The sequence below is a fragment of the Vigna radiata genome, unplaced genomic scaffold (genome assembly GCF_000741045.1).
Source record: "Vigna radiata var. radiata cultivar VC1973A unplaced genomic scaffold, Vradiata_ver6 scaffold_235, whole genome shotgun sequence".
Classification (NCBI taxonomy): Eukaryota; Viridiplantae; Streptophyta; class Magnoliopsida; order Fabales; family Fabaceae; genus Vigna; species Vigna radiata.
This window is the reverse complement of record NW_014543118.1, coordinates 309,034-321,985: the sequence shown is the minus strand read 5'-3', so window position 1 is coordinate 321,985 and position 12,952 is coordinate 309,034. Positions and strand designations below refer to the sequence as shown.

At 38.9% G+C, this 12,952-nt stretch overlaps 1 pseudogene; it reads left to right on the top strand.

Moving 5' to 3' along the window:
- Positions 1–6,202: 6,202 nt before the first annotated feature.
- LOC106753153 overlaps positions 6,203–12,952 on the top strand; it is a 32,509-nt pseudogene continuing 25,759 nt past the window's right edge.

The window sequence follows — 12,952 nt, the reverse complement described above, 5'->3', positions numbered from 1 at the left end:
CCCCCCCCCCCACTTCATGTCTGACCTAATTTTCGAACCACATTTGGTCCTTGAGAGACGACCTAGGAGTCACTTCCTAGTCTATAATGCATTTCTCATATGCAATCAAATTTGTATGGGCTGCGACAACCCATCAAATTTTGGCGCCGCTGCCGGGGACCAACAATTCGATTTTAGGTATTTTGTTGTGTTAGTGTGTGTTGTGTTTTGTCTTGTGTTGTGAGTGTGATGTTCTGTTTTGTGTGTTCGTCAATGTTTGTTGCATTTAGGTAACTTTAGTTGCATATTTTCATTGCATTCTTCTTTTCCCCCTATTACATGTCTACCTATTTTGGTGATGTGAGTAGTGCTTATTCTGCCTGTGTCTATGACTCTACTTCTGCATTTGACTCTGATATTGCTTGTGGTGTATACTCTGTTGATTTCTATGTTGAAAACAGAACGGCTCCTCCTCCATCTCACGAGAGTGCTCCTAGAGAGTCGTTTCCACTTGATAAGGAGGATATTCGTTGTGTTCTCAACACTGGTCTGATACATTTGCTGCCTAGGTTTCATGGTTTTGCAGGTGAATGCCCACGTACACATTTGGAGGAGTTCTACACATTATGCTCTTTAATGAATCCTCCAAATGTCCCAGATGAAGACATGTTCTTAAGGGCATTTGAGTACTCATTACATGGAGCGACAAGGGATTGGTGTTGTTGTCTTATTCCGGGATCCGTCACCAGTTGGGAAGATCTTGAGCATCAGTTTCTTGACAAATTCTCCCCTATACGGTATGGTTATAGGGACGATCCTGGGTGGAGGAATCCTAACCTGGGATGGTATGGTACTTCAGAGCATCAATATCAGGAACCATCATTCCAGACTCCTTGTATGCCTTCTCCGCTTGTTCAGGAACCACAGCAGCCGCAGTTTCATGACCCGACCCATTCTTTATCAGCTGTATGCAGGAAATTGGAAAGCAAGCTTGATTCTCTTGAGAGTTTGGTGACACAGCTGACATTCAACCATAGACCAACACCTCCATCTACACCTGTTGCACGATGGTGTGCTATATGTTCTTCTAGTGACCACTATATGGATGTCTGCCCTTCTTTGCACCACTCTATTGCTCTTTATGCGCCTCAAGCTTATGCTCCAGACATATACAACAACAAGCAGCCACAACAGAAAAATCAGAGGAAACAGGAATAGAAGAGGCATCTGCCCAACCACCTTCCAAATGTTCTACTTCTTTTGAGCCAACATTGAATGAGTTATGGGGGCAGATAGTCAGGCAGGCCATTGAGGAACAGTCTCATGGTTTAGAGGGACCTCCAATTCAGACTGTTCAGATTACTGATGATGTTAGTGACACCCGCATAGGGAATGAGGAGCAGAGTCATGAGCCTACTATTGCACCATCTACTTTCCTACACTCTTATGTCCCTGCTCTTGCGCTTGAGATAAATCATGAGTCAACTCAGGTTTTCTCTAAACTTGAAATCCCAGTTAATTTGCCTGGGTTGTTCATGCATTCAGATATTCTTGATTCTGCTGCAAATTCACATGTTAGTGTTGACTTGGATATGGAAACCGTGAAAACTAAAGATGTTTTAGACTTAGGTTTAAATGTTGATCTTTCACAGTTTTCTGAAAATTTTACATGTAGTTGTGAAGTTGGTTCTTGCTCTATTTATGTTGAAATTAATTCTATCCTACAACTGGTGAAGGTTGAAAAACAATTATTTTCATATGTCAATTTGGACCAAATTACACCCTTTACTACTCAGAATGAGCTCAGAATCAAGCAAAACTTAATAAATGAGTCTAGAGAGAGTCAAAAGTTGTTTTCAGTGATTTTATGCTTATTTTGCATTGTTTTGTAGCTAATTTGAGAAAAGTAAGAATGGAGTTGAAAATACAGGTCGTTGACTCAAGAAAGAGTAGAAAAATGAAGTTTTGAAGAGTCGATGTACCGCCCAGCGGCACACTTAATACGCCGAGCAGTCCAGGACGAGGAGTAGGCAGGGCATTTCACGCTAAGGGAAACCGCCGGGCGGCGGCTAGCAGGATATGGGAAACCGCCGAGCGGTGGCGATTGCTGTCGGGCGGTGGCGGAAGATATGGGAAACCACCGGGCGGCACACTTAAACCGCCCAGCGGTGGCTTGCTGGACTTGGGCCTATTTTTGACGTGCTCCTCACCTATAAATACCCCTATTACGAATTCAGAGTCATTCTTTTGATGCTCTCTCTTATTGAAACTCTTGATTATTTATATGGTCTCCATATGTGTTGATTGATTATTGTTGGGTTATCATCTGTGCTTAAGGCTTTTATCGTTTAACTCATTCGGTATATCGATGCTTGTTTTTATTGATATGGGGACGAACAATAATGACATGAATTGGTGAGTAATCTCTTGATTTTGCAATACCACCTAGGGATAGGGGTAGGATGATGAATTGCGCTAGCTTCTGTTTATAATGCGGTATTAATTACTAGGGGAGGCTAGGGATAGCAAGCCAATAGTTAATATTAGGCCCTTTACGCCGAGGGATCGGGTTAAGGGGAGGCTAAGAAAGTCGCATAACAATTAATCAATCTAATATTCAAGGGTAGTATGTAAGAGAGAGCAGAATAGATGAAATTGTAAACCTCCAACAACATTCATTCCTCCATTGTTTTCGTTTGTCAATTGAATCAACATGTGGTATGCTCATGTGTTGGCTTAATCTCTTCTTGGTCCTCTTATTTTTGAGAAAATCTCAATTCGGTCCTCAAGTTTTGAACGGTCTCAATTGGGTTATAATTTTTGTAAAAATGCACACATTTTACCCCAATCGCTAACTAATCTCACTGTGCAACAACAGATATCTTCTACTATTAGTGGAATAAATAGCTTAAAGGCTGGTGATGAACCTATAGGTTACCAAGTTGGTTCATTTGTAGAAAAAGCTGTGAGACTGATTGCACTGGTTACGCGAGTTTTCCAGTGACTTTATTTTTTGAGGCGACGAGATAATCTGTGTAAAATCCCCGATTATCAGATAGATGAATAAAATCCCTAATTCAAATAAACTAAATAATAGGCATTGTGCCACGTGAAACACTGCTTATTTTAAAAAATAATTCATATAATTAAATAATACACGTCATCATGTCCTCTGGCTACCACGTTAGCTAAATTTAACGCCGTTTGAGATCAGTTAACGATTGGGGCAAAATGTGGGCATTTTTACAAAAATTATGACCCAATTGAGACAGTTCAAAACTTGAGGACCGAACTGAGATTTTCACACAAATACGAGGACCAAGAAGGGATTAAGCCAACACATCAGCGTACCACGTCAGCTAAACTTAACGCTGTTTGAGATCAGTTAACAGTTGGGGTAAAATGTGTGCATTTTTACAAAAATTATGACCCAATTGAGACAGTTCAAAACTTGAGGACCGAACTAAGATTTTCACACAAATATGAGGACCAAGGGAGGTATTAAGCCTTTTTATTTTTCGAGTCTTATTATTTTAATTCACGCGAACGAGAAAGCCATACGAGTCTCTTGGGAAAAACGATACTTGGTCTTACCATTTATATTACTTGTACGATTTGGTACACTTGCCAATTTGTCAACAAGTTTTTTGGCGCCGCTGCTGGGGACTCGAGGTTATTTTTTTAGTAGTGTGGATTGATTGAGTTTGACTTGATTTTATGTTCATTTTTATTTTTATTCCAATAAATGTTTTCTAGGGTTTTGTGCCTAACGTTTGCAGAATGCAGTTTAAATAAGAACTTGATTATATGGGCACTTAATTCTACCAAAATGATTTCAACCATTGTGGGGATCTATTTTCAAATATATATCGAAACCACTTAGGGCATCAGTCCTCCTCACAAAAAGAAACTTTAAGGGAAGCTAAAGAACGTTTACAACAGGAATTATTCTCTATACTAGAAGACACGTTGGGGGAAGTCCAAAAATTCTTGCGGCAGTATGTGGTCTCTGGACCAAAAGAAACGTTTTGGGAAGTCCAACAACATTTACAACAAAAACAATCTCCTGTACACAAAGAAACATTGGGAGAAGCACAAGCACATTTATTGCAGAAACAACACTCTCATGCCCTGAAGGCTTTGGGTATTATTAAGGTTGATACTGAAGTCAACCTTAAAGAAGAATATCAAGCAACTAACTTTGAACATGATAAGGTTCTCAACGAGGAAAAGAAAGAAGAAGAAGAGCTGGAGATGTTGGAAGAGAAAACAAAAATAGAAGAAATTGTTGTTGAGAGAAATATAGAGGAAATAGAAATAAAAAATGAGAGTGAGATGAAATATGAGGATGGAAGAGCCATGGTTGAGAAAAGAAAAAGAAAAAAAAATTGAAAATAAAGAAAGGGAGGAGGAAGAAAAAGGGAAGGTCAAGGAAAGAGAAAATTAAGAGAAGAAGGAAAAGAGAAAAAAAAAGAGACATGTAAAGAACCATTTCCTCATAAAAAGAAAAACCCTAGGAAGGAAAATAGGGTTAAGCATTTCAAGGAGATCTTTGACAGATTAGAGGTCAAGGCTCCTATGATTGATGCTTGGAAACACGTGTTTGGCATGATCAATTTCTTGAAGGGGTTTAGCATAAAGAAGAAGAAGAAGGAAATACCAAGCACTAAGAAGCGTGACACCTATCGATGGTTGTTTGGGGAGACTTTCTAAACTGCTAGTTCATTATTTGAATTTTCGTGTTTGTTTTCTGTTTTTCAAATTATGTTTATTACATTCTGTGTGTGCACATGCATTTGAGTGAGGAAAATCTTCTGTTTCGAAAATCTAGGGCATAGATCAGGAGTCCCCAGGAGAAATCACAAAGAGGCAAACAAGAAAAAAGGGAAGGAAAAATTTTAAGCCACCGTCGGGCGGTACCACTTTGCCGTCGGGCGGTGGCGGCGGACCAGAAACCCGAGCTCTTTAAAAGCTGGGTATTTTCAAGACTCCCTCACTTTTTCTTGCCCATTTGAGTTTCGCCAGGCGGTCTCCTTGCTTCCTTGCTCCAGATTTGCACTTCCTAGAGGGTTTTAGAGAGATTTCTCTACATTTCTCAACACCCATTAACAAAAAGGGTTTTGTTCTTGCTTATCTTTTGGTTTTCTTAATGGGAGTGTGTATTTAGAATTTCCCATCATCTATTGAAGGAATTGTTGCTAGCATTCATATCTCCACTCAAGTAAGTTGTAAAATTTTATTTGTTAAGTTCTTGATTTTTAAATTCTTGTTGAGCATGTTTAGAAATTAGGTAATTTAGGGCTTTGAGATTCTTTGCATAAATTGTTGAATTGGGAACTGTTTTGGACCAATTAAACTGTTTGGAATTGAATTGCATGTTAGGAATTAGTAGTTGAGTAGAGATTAGGAGTGTTTTGTGGAAAAAGTTTGAAAACCCCCTCACCGCCGGGCGGTATGCCTCTACCGCCGGGCGGTATTCAAGCTGGATGCATACCGTCGGGCGGTAAGCCTCTGTACCGTCAGGCGGTATGCTGTGTTCTTATGGTTTTTCTGTATTATGGATGAGGGGAATTTGTGCACTCATTTTGAAAATTTTGCTGGATCTGAATACTTGTTGATGGATTAACTCCAGACAATGGATTTCTATGGTTTTTGGCATATTGTATTTGTTACAAAAATGGCTTCAGCATCACGACGGACAAGAAACACTGGAGGCAAAAGGAAGATGCCAGAAAGCTCGAGAGGATTTGACTCTCAAAGGTTCCTCTCAAAGCAACATGAGGAACACTTTGCTACTGTACAAGAAAGGAGGTTGTTTATGAAGAGGAAAACCTCCTTTTTACCTATTTTGGTTCCTGAGTTTGAGGAGGAGATTCTGAGGAGAGATTGGGAGAAACTGACGACTTACCCGACACCTGCTAGTGTGAAGTTGGTGAAGGAGTTTTACACCAACGCGGTACCCAGAGGAAGAGTGGACGCTGGGAGATTTATGAGCTTCGTGAGGGGGCATATTATCAGTTATGACCCAGACACCATTAACAGCTTCTTGGGAATAGAGTGGCCAAGGGAGCGATGCCAGTATGCAACCTATTCTGGTGTACTTGATGTTGTGGCTAACATTAAGGAGGTTGTGTGTCTTCCTGGTAGACACTTTCAGCCTAACGCTAGCGGTAGGCCGGTGAACATTCGACGGTTGGATATGACCCCATTGGCCAGATACTGAATGACGTTCACACATTCCAACATCCAACCGTGCTCCCACATCTCAGATATCACTATTCACAGGGTTCATCTCATCTTCTGCTTGATGAGACAGATGGAGGTGAATGTCGGCCATATCATTGCTGACGAGATTAGGAGCTGTGATATGACCATCAGTAGCAGGATGCCATTTGGGCATCCATCCTTGATCACTTTTCTGTGCCAGCGGGCTAGGATGAACACTGTAGTTCCCCCATTTGAGAGACTCAGGAATACTATTGATGCGGCATATTTTCACCAGTATTGTGTTGTAGTTGGAGCAGCCGGTGCAGTAGATGCAGCAGGGGCAACACCTTGGAGGCGGCGTAGGAGAGCCGCTTCTCAACAGGAGCAGGTGACCGATGAGGTACCAGCTCAGCACGCGAAGCCCTTCCAGATGAGGGACATGTATATGTCCATGATGGAGGCTCGGATGGAGGTGTTTCACAGAGGGCAGGTGACGACAGCTGAAATGATCATTGGATTATATGACCATCCACCAGCACACAGGTGGACCATGGATGAGTTTCATGCAATTGTGGCATGGCCTGAGCAGCAAGAGTAGAGTAGTGGTTTTGGAGCTGCTGGAGCTCCGAACACTGAGGAGGAGAACTTTGAGGACGCAGATGATGAGAGTCAGGACGACTCCGATGACAGCATGGGCTGATAGCAGACATTTACTGAGGGATGTCTATAGACAGGACTTAGTCTTTCTTTCTTTTACTTTTATTTCTTTCTTTTATTTGTTTTATTTTGTTTCTTTTTAAATTCATAGAATAGGTTGAATTTTTATTTTTATTTTGGTGTGTACTCTTGGCTTTACTACTTGCTCTGAAAATGTTGGACCACCTGATGTGCTTGATGAATTTACTTGATGATTACTGGTTGTGGATGAAAATTGAGTTGTAATGCATGATGATATCCAGGAAATAGATGGGTGATGAATTTATGATTGTGGTCTTAATGCTAGGCATGGTGTATGAATGAATTTTTTGTGAGGCAGCATGTGTGTGAGATTTTGAGCTCCAGAGTTTTTATTGTTGCATGTATTATTCACAGGAAACCATGGATGATATTGCCTTAATCTTGATCAATTGAATTGCATGTAAATGTCATATGATCAAGGCCATTTTTGAAAACCCTTCTCTAGCCAAATTTTCACCCAAAGTGTTTGAAATATTATACCCTTTTTGAACCTTAGCCTTAAACAGGATGTGAACCTTTGTTTTGAAATTCTTTTCCTTGAGTTGGGATGAGCTTAATTGTATGTGATGAAAAGGTTCAAGTTTGGGGTTGTGCAGGGGAAAATTGAAAAAGCAAGTGAAAAGCATTGAGCTCAAATATTGTGAAAAGAAAATTCATGAGAAAAAGAAAAGAAAAGAAGAAAAGCATGAAGAAGAGCTCAATGCAAAAGAAAAAGNAAAGGGGAAAGTTGGGAATGAGAGACATTGGTGAGAGTTGTGCTTAAATGTTGAAATTTTGATAGCTCTCTTGACTCAAGGATTTTGCATTCTAGAAAAACCAATTCTTTCTTGTTCGCCCAACCTCGTTTCAAGCCTTGGAAAAGTCCTTTTGATGGCATTTCCATGTAAAGATGTTGATTGTTTTAGATGAATAGCAATTTTGTTTCATGCGACTTGTGAGTAATTGAGAGTTGCAGTGTCACCTGCAACACTTGAGTGATTGAGTGAAACACCTACGTGGTATGAATTGTTAAATTTCATGAGTAAATTTTTCCTTAGTGGATTGATCATTCATAGTATATAACATCTATTATGCAATCTTTGGGTTGAAAGGATGCATGCATCTTATTTTGGATTTCACTAAGGATATTGAATTGAGTGGTTTTGTCATGTACCTTAGGATTGTTGAGGCATTTGATGAAATCGTATAAAGCCAAGTTTTGTTTTGTGTGATTGATTTGTTTGTTTTGCTTGAGGACAATCAAAATTCTAAGTTTGGGGTGTTGATGAAGGTTGAAAAAAAGTTATTTTCATATGTCAATTTGGACCAAATTACATCCTTTACTACTTCGAATGAGCTCAGAATCAAGCACAACTCAATAAATGAGTCTGGAGAAAGTCAGAAGTTGTTTTTAGCGATTTTATGCTTATTTTGCATTCTTTTGTAGCTAATTTGAGAAAAGAATGAATGGAGTTGAAGATACAAGTCGTTGACTCAAGAAAAGAGCAGAAAAATGAAGTTTTGAAGAGTCGACGTACCGCCAAGAAGCACTCTTAAACCGTTGGGCGATCAATGACGAGGAGTAGGCAGGGCATTTCACGCTGAGGGAAACCGTCAGGCGGTGGCGATGGCCGCCGGGCGGCGATGGCATGTTAAGGGAAACCACCGGGCGGCACACTTAAACCGCCCGGCGGTGGCACGCTGGACTTGGGCCTGTTTTTTCTTTGACGCGCTCCTCACCTATAAATACCCCCCTTACGAATTCAGAGTCATTCTTTTGACAGGGGAGAACGGCCAAACCTAATTTTGCTCTCTGGAAAGGATCTCTTGGATGCTTAGGCTCCTTTTCATATTTTCTAGGGTTTGCTTTTCCATTCCTCTTCCATTTTTCATCTAGTTTCACCATGTCTATGGTGAACTAAACCCTATTGTTGTTGGGGGAAACTATGTAATCTTTTGATGCTCTCTCTTATTGAAAACTCTTGATTATTTATATGGTCTCCATATGCTTTTATTGATTATTGTTGGGTTATCATATGTGCTTAAGGCTTTTATCGTTTAACTCATTCGGTATATCGATGTTTGTCTTTATTGTTGGGTTATCATATGAACTGGTGAGTAATCTCTTGATTTTGCAATACCACCTAGGGATAGGGGTAGGCCGATCAATTACGCTAACTTCTGTTTATAATGCGGTATTAATTACTAGGGGAGGCTAGGGATAGCAAGCCAGTAGTTAATATTAGGCCCTTTTCACCGAGGGATCGGGTTAAGGGGAGGCTAAGAAAGTCGCATAACAATTAATCAATCTAATATTCAAGGGTAGTATGTAAGAGAGAGCGGAATAAATGAAATTGTAAACCCCCAACAACATCCATTCCTCCATTGTTTTCGCTTGTCAATTGAATCAACTTTATTTTTACATGTTAATATATTTTGTTCTCAATTCCAATTTATTAATTTTTATTTTTCAAGTCTTATTATTTTAATTAACGCGAACGAGAAAGTCATACGAGTCTCTTGGAAAAAATGACACTTAGTCTTACCATTTATATTACTTGTACGATTTGGTACACTTGTCAATTTTTCAACAGTAGCTTCTCATCCATATTTATCCTCCCTTGTCCTTGGCCCCATTACAACCATGAAAAGACCTTTTGATTTGAACATGCATATGTTTTGAGTGTTGATATTAGAGGCTTGCCAAGTTTGTTTGTTGTTTGCTTTCTTGAGTGCATTGAGTTGAAATTGTTTACCTTAGACACTTGACAGAAACACTGATAGTGTGCATCTGTGAGATTTTGTTGCTTTTGATTCACCTCTTGAACTGATTGATTATTTTGCCATGCTTAGAATTGCTTGGATGATTTCTCTGTGTATCTGTTTTCTCTGATTCTTTGTGGATACTGTCTACTACTTTTCCTTGTCCAGATTTCTTGAGGACTGTAATTTTGTTTGTTTCTGTACCTGTTAGTCTTTGTTGTCTGTCTGTTGAGTCTGTGTCAATTCCCTGATGTTCGTTGAACTGTTCCCTGCTTTGCGTCTTGATTTTGCCCAGGAGTGCATAAGACTAAGTGTGGTCTATTTTGATGAGTCGATATTTTATCGATTTCACTTAGTTTATTGTGCTCAAATTAATCAGGGAATTGTGCTTAAATGTCCGATATTTTCTCGTTTTTCCTAATTATGCTTAATTTGACCGGAAATTCTAATTTTAATTAATTTGAATTTTCTGAGCTAATTATTTGCATTATTATTTTCAGTGAAAATTTTGGAAACACAATTTAGGACATTTGAAGTGCTATCAAATAAATTCAAGACTCTCATTTTAGACATTTTAAATTTTAGTTATATTGTAATTTAGTAGTTTAGGATTTTTAGACAAACTTTTACATTGTGGGCCAATGTTGGCAAATTTCATGATGAGCCCAAACTTTGAGGGACACTTGGCACCAAACCCTAGGGTTTTAGGGTGGACCCCACCTTAATTTTTGGTGACACATGGCCTTGCTTTAAGCTAGCAGCCGTCACCCATTTTTTGGAGTAATTTTTCTCGGCAGAAACAATTGAAGGGGGTGCTGGAACGTTTCTTTCAGATAACATTTTCTTTCAATCATGTCTTGAGTTTTTTATTATGGCTGAATGAAGAACCGTTTTTTTTCTCTCTTTTCTTGTTATTGTGCAACACTGCAGCATATTCATGGTGCATTTCTTTTTAAGATCATTTCCCTTTCATATTGTGCAACGCTGGTTCTGTGGATGATACGTGTTGGCAGCTGGATGTTATTTTTCCTTTATTTACTTTCAATTTCTTTGAAAATGAAAAAGTGATGAGGAGGTGATGTAGTGCTTTATCATTTGGAGTACTAAAATCAATTAAGCTGCTGGTCATTTCATTTAGTTGTAGGCGCTGATTTTTCAATTGGAGAAAGGAGGATTTTGTGTTATTTTATTTTAGATTGCACACGGTGAATGAAGAGCACAAGCACACTGCAGCAATTTAGATGAATTCACGGTGATGTCTAGCAAACAAAATGTTGATTCACTTTTCAATTGAAGAGGCACGGTCATTTCATTTTGGGAGAATCCACTTTCAATTTCTTTTGGGATAAAGGCCTGCCACGTCTAGCTTAAGGATTAAAACGTTGCTTTAATTGAAGGAGGGCTCCATGCTGCTTTATTGCCTTTTCAATTTGGTTAATGCACTTATTTTATTGAAGTTTTAGTGGCAGCACATTTCAAATTCTTGGTAAGTAGTTGTTTTACTTTTTAGTTGGAGAAATAGGAAGCAGTTCACGTCCTTGAATTGGATAACTCACAAAAGTTCTTTTTTTTTTATTCTTAGCCTATACTTATTTAACGTGTTTCAACGTTTTATCATTCAACTTTTTATTTTTTTTATTTTTTTTAGTAACTTTATTATGTCACTTTATTATGTCATTCATGTTTCATGTTTTATTTTATTTGGATTGTAGCGCATTTTGTGTTTATCATTATGTTTTTATTTTTTTTTTATATATTCAATGTGCATTTAACTTTTTGTCTCGCGTTCGTATATTTTACCTATTGCAATGTTCGATCTATTGTTTTCATTTACTTTAATATTGTCTGTTTTGCTTGATTTGATAATTTAATTGCAATGTTAGCTTAGGTTAGTCGGGATGGTCATTAGCGATATTACATTTTTCCTTGAGATTTTAGCACTTTAATTATCATATTGTTGCTCTGATTTGGCTCAATATTTAATTTGTTGTATGCCTGGGATTAGGTATACGCTTTGTTGCCTAATCGATGTTTAATCTTCGCTTAGTTGATTAGACTGCATGGTGGCTGACTGATTGGAATTGAGCATTGCATTCGCTTAGTTTGCATTTTTAAAGACCGGATTAGCTTTCGCTTAGTTGGGTGATTCGTGTTGGATTTGGATTAGAGTAGTGTGTACTTGTTGTTAATCTAGGATAGGAAGCATAGTAATTGAGTTAATGACCAACCGTTTTTATTCAGTATTTGATTCCGTCTTTGTATTCCTGTTTACATTTCGTTTCGCATTGTTCTTTTCACATTACTCTTTGTATCCATGTTTTGATTGTTTATCCGTTTTCACATTCTTTTCACAAACCCAACCTCCCCCCTCGACTTCGTGTCTGACTTAATTCTCGAACCACATTTGGTACTTGAGAGACGACCTAGGAGTCACTTCCTAGTCTATACTACATTTCTCATATGCAATCAAATTTGTATGGGCCGCGACAACCCATCACTCCCCTAGCAATTAATACAGCATTATAGCGCAGAAGTTAAATGCAATTTATCGTCATACCCCTATCCCTAGGTGATAATGCATAATCAAGAAATTACTCATCAGTTCATGACATTATTGTACATCCCCGTATTAATAAAGACAAACATCAGTTATCGAATGAGTTAAACGATAAAGGCATTAAGCATAGATGAGAACCCAACAATTAACAATCAAATTATATGGAAACCATATAAACAATCAAGAGTTTCAATAACAGAGAGTATCAAAAGATTACATTGTTTCCCCCAACAACAACAGGGTTTAGTTCACCATTTTCATGGTGAATCTAGATGAAAAATGGAAGAAGAATGGAAAAGCAAACCCTAGAAAAGATGAAAAGGTGCCTAAGCATCCAAGAGATCCTCTCCAGAGAGCAAAATTAGGTCTGACTGTTCTCCCCTGTCAAAAGAATACATCTCAACTCGCAATAGTGTTATTTATAGGTGAGGAGCGCAGCCGAAAACAGGCCCAGGCCCAACACACCACCGCCCGGCGGAACAAGTGTGGCGCCCGATGGTTTCCCACAAATCGCAAAACCGCCCGGCGGTTTCCCTCAAATCCGCCCACTGAGGGATAGGAGTAGGACGATCAATTGCGCTAACTTCGGTTCATAATGCGGTATTAATTATTACGGGAGGTTAGGGATAGCAAGCCGGTAATTGATATTAGGCCATTTTTCGCTGAGGGATCGGGTTAAGGGGAGGCTAAGAAAGTCGCATAACAATTTAATCAATCTAATAATCAAGG